The 4,653-nt window shown below is 43.5% G+C and overlaps 1 non-coding gene across 1 annotated transcript; it reads left to right on the top strand.

The window, feature by feature from the left end:
• Positions 1-335: 335 nt before the first annotated feature.
• On the top strand, positions 336-473 carry LOC114814905. The gene has a single exon (XR_003762700.1). It is a non-coding gene; the product is annotated as a small nucleolar RNA SNORA7 (small nucleolar RNA).
• The last annotated feature ends 4,180 nt before the right edge of the window (positions 474-4,653 follow it).

Genomic DNA, 4,653 nt, shown 5'->3' with positions numbered 1-4,653 from the left:
GTATTGGACTCTTCCAAGCGCTTAGTATAGTGCTCAATAAATACCATTGTGTGATTGATTGATCCAAGTGTCAATCACGTGCACATATACGTCCATGAATAGGAATATTCACCAAATGCCTCCTGTTTGCAGAGCACCATACTAAACTACTTGAGAAGTAGAAGTATGGATGTGGTATTTATTGAGCACTTATTATGTGCAGAGCAAAGTGCTAAGTGTTTGGCACAATATAATACAACAAAATTAATAGGTATGAGTCCTGTCCTCAAGAAGCTATACCTCTGGCTTACAATATTTAATCTATCAGATTTCATATAGGGATATATATCCCTTTCACCCTCTCAGGGTCGCACCTGGAGAGTTTCTAGTACTCTACTAGTCTTGGCTACTGGAAGGAGAGTCAAGCAGAGGCCTGTCCATTCCATTCTTAGCATGGCCAGTGGCTAGCGAGTGGAAGGCAACCTGCTACATATCAAAACTCACCCGCGTTGGGCAGCAGCGGCACGGGAGAGAGTCGAGGGCGGAGACTCAAGTTGACTGCGCGGAAAGAGGCGAAGGTAAACCACTTCCAGATTTTTACGGAGAAAACTCCATGGATCCACTACCAGAATGATCGGAGGTGGAGGTGGGGCCTTCTGGGAGAGATGTGTCCATGGCGTCGCTATGGGTCGGAGACGATCCGGCAGCATAAGACAAGATCCCTTTCGGGTGTCATTGTAGATTTCAAGGGTGTGTCAAAAAAAAAAAAAATCAGATAAATTTGAATGTATATGCTCAGGAGATGCTTTAACCTTTTTAATGTAGAAATGCTCTATAATAGTAGTAATGGTAATGTCGGTATTTGTTAAGCGCTTACTATGTGCGGAGCACTGTTCTAAGATCTGGGGTAGATACAAAGTAATCAGATTGATCCACGTAGGGATCAATCCTACGTCTTCATCCCCATTTTACAGATGAGGGAAGTGGGGCACAGAGAAGTGACTTCCACAAAGTCACACAGCTGACAAGTGGCAGAGCCGGGATTAGAATCATGACCTCTGACTCCTAAGCCCGGGCTCTTTCTACTGAGCCACGCCGCTTCTAATAATAATAATAATAATAATAATAATGTTGGTATTTGTTAAGCGCTTACTATGTGCCGAGCACTGTTCTAAGCACTGGGGTAGACACAGGGGAATCAGGTTGTCCCACGTGGGGCTCACAGTCTTAATCCCCATTTTACAGACGAGGGAACTGAGGCACAGAGAAGTTAAGTGACTTGCCCACAGTCACACAGCTGACAAGTGGCAGAGCTGGGATTCAAACTCATGAGCCCTGACTCCAAAGCCCGTGCTCTTTCCACTGAGCCATGCTGCTTCTCAATATCTTGTTCCGATATCCACTAGTCCTTAAGCTCCTCGAGGACAGGGATCATGGCTACCAACTCCATCATATTGTACTGCCAAGCACTTAATACAGAGCTTGGGATGCACTGTATTCATGTATCAATTATTCATTTATCTGTCTTGTGGCACATCCCACCCTGAGTTCACACTTTAGCTTCGCAATTAATTTCCCTAAGTGTATTCATCAAAATTAGATTCAGTTCACTTATGACGATCCTGTCTCTTTAAATGTTTCCAATTGTTAATATTTTTCACTCTAAATCCTATTTTCTGCTAGCATGATAAATGGATTTTTAAAAATTATTTCTACTTGTACTGTTCCAGCTTCAGACTTCCTTGGCTAACGGATGTCTTCAGTGGTATCATTCTGGATTTTTTTTCCCACTGAGATGTAATCTTTCTTCTAGTTAAATGTAGTGTGCATAATTATTCACTTATGCCGTATCCAAGAAGACAGAGACTGAATGAATTTAGCATAGAATTGGAAAAAAGGAGATTTAGGAATTTGACACCTTATATGACCTCGGAAAGGTCAATTACTCTGTTTTTTGACTCCCAAATTCAAAGGAATGTAGGGGGGTAAATAAAAAATTCAAAGTAAAGTTTGTGGAATGTAAATGGCAGAACTCTTTCAATAGCTTAGCGTGGCTCAGTGGAAAGAACACGGACTTGGGAGTCAGAGGTCATGGGTTCAAATCCCGGCTCCGCTGCTCATCAGCTGTGTGACTGTGGGCAAGTCACTTCCCTTCTCTGTGCCTCATTACCTCATCTGTAAAATGGGGATAAAGACTGTGAGGCTCACGTGGGACAACCTGATTACCCTGTATCTACCCCCAGCACTTAGAACAGTGCTCTGCACATAGGAAGCGCTTAACAAATACCTACATTATTAGTTTAGGTCTTTATGTACCTCTATAACAATTCTAATTTTGAGCATATGCCTGGGCTAAATGAAAGGAGCAGGGATTTGGAATCAGAATACCCAAGTTCTAAACGTGCCATTACGCCTGTTGGGTAACTTTGGGCAAGTCACTAACCCTCCTTGTGCCTCAGATTACTCATCTGTAAAATGAGATTAAAATACCTCTTCTCCCTCCGTTTTTGACCGTTCTCTCCACGTGGGACAAGAACTGTATCTGATCTGATCATTTTGGATCCAGCTAGTGCTTGTACCCAGGATTTGAAACCTCGTAAGCGGTTAATCAAACCACATTTAATCAATTATACTTTAACCGAAAGCCAACCTATCTTTATCAGAAAACCGAGAAAGCCACGGGGTACAATCTTTCACAAACCACAGAAAGTGATTCAATAACATTCATACCACTCACTTGCTTTGAGATCGACAGAACGGCCCTGCTTTTATTTCCTGATTGTGTGACTGTCTGGGTTGATAAGCTTTTGAGTAAATTCGCGGCCAGGAGGTCCATACAGGTTTACTAGAAATAAAGTTAGTGATGATGTTTCATATAATGGTATTTGTTAAGCGCTTATTATGTGCCAGGAGCTGGGGTAGGTACAAGCTAATCAGGTTGGCCACAGCCCATGTCCCTCCAGAGGCTTAATCTCTGTGTTACAAATGAGGTTATTGAGGCCCAGGGAAGTAAAGTGACTTACCCAAGGTCACACAGTAGATGAGTGGCAGAGCAGGGATTAGAATCCAGGTCCTTCTGACTCCCGGGCCTTGCTGGACACACTCAGGCATGCAACTCTTCTCCCTTCCCATATTTCCCCTCCTATTGCCACAACAGCAAGTCCACCTCATGCACTTTCCCACTCTCCCCAGGTAGCACTTAATAATAATAATAATAATAATAATGTTGGTATTTGTTAAGTGCTTACTATGTGCAGAGCACTGTTCAAAGCACTAGGGTAGATACAGGATAATCAGATTGTCCCACATGAGGCTCACAGTCTTAATTCCCATTTTACAGATGAGGTAACTGAAGCCCAGAGAAGTTAATTGACTTGCCCACAGTCACACAGCTGGCAAGTGGCAAAGCCGGGATTCAAACCCATGACCTCTGACTTCCAAGCCGGGCTCCTTCCACTGAGCCACGCTGCATCTCTTTAAACTCTGTTTTAGTTTCTGACTCCATTAGATTGGATAACTCTGGTTTAAAACTCACCTCCTCCAAAAGGCCTTCCCAGACTGAGCTCCTCTTCTCCCTCTACTCCCTCTACCGCCCCCCCCCCCCGCTTCACCTCTCCGCAGCTAAACCCTTTTTTCCCCCTTTCCCTCTGCTCCTCCCCCTCTCCCTTCCCATCCCCACAGCACTGTACTCGTCCGCTCAACTGTATATATTTCCATTACCCTATTTATTTTGTTAATGAATTGTACATCGCCTCGATTCTATTTAGTTGCCATTGTTTTTCAAGATGTTCTTCCCCTTGACTCTATTTATTGCCATTGTTCTTGTCTGTCCATCTCCCCCGATTAGACCGTAAGCCCGTCAAGCGGCAGGGACTGTCTCTATCTGTTGCCGGCTTGTTCATTCCAAGCGCTTAGTACAGTGCCCTGCACATAGTAAGCGCTTAATAAATACTACTGAATGAATGAATGAATGAGTTGAAAGGTTACGTCTATGGAGTCTGTCGTACCCTCCCCAGCACAGAGTACCGTGCTCTGATCAGTTAGCACCCACTAAAGTAAGGATGGCACATTATAATCATTTATAAAGATCATTTTCAGATGTTCAATATGAATTGCTTGCTGACAACTGCAGAACTCAGGTGATATCCGTTTCCATGTCTTTAAGGGTAGTTGGCCCACTTGCTAAACAATGGTCATTCCGAGGACAATTATTCAAATAGCGCTCCTCCTTTGAAGCACGGCTTTGCATGGCTCTGAGTTTAAAAATCCTTTCAATCGCACTGGGTAAACCACTGGCGGTGGATTATTTTCCAGATGACCAGTTAACCACTTGGAGGAATTCTCAGCACAATTCCTAAGGGCTGCAGAAACTAATGACCGGTCTTTACATCTTGCCCCATTTCCACCAACAGCTGATCACGCCTCATGAAAGATATCCAATCTTCTGAGAAAATTCATCCAATTTCTCTTTCTCCGAGAACATAATAAGAGAGCGTTTCATAGCCAATATCAGGAATCCATCTCGTGAGAACTGGGGCTATTTTTCAAGCCGGTCTCTCGACTTAGTCATGGTGGTAATTAATCTTTTGCCTCAAATACAGCCGGTCTAGTCAGGCTGGGAGCTGACACGTTTCATATAATTAACAGTAATCTGCGATACAAATGTTCCAATCG

The sequence above is a fragment of the Ornithorhynchus anatinus genome, chromosome 10 (genome assembly GCF_004115215.2).
Source record: "Ornithorhynchus anatinus isolate Pmale09 chromosome 10, mOrnAna1.pri.v4, whole genome shotgun sequence".
In the NCBI taxonomy this organism is placed as follows: domain Eukaryota; kingdom Metazoa; phylum Chordata; class Mammalia; order Monotremata; family Ornithorhynchidae; genus Ornithorhynchus; species Ornithorhynchus anatinus.
Note: the sequence above shows the minus strand (reverse complement) of the source record. Positions and strands in the feature narration are given on the sequence as shown.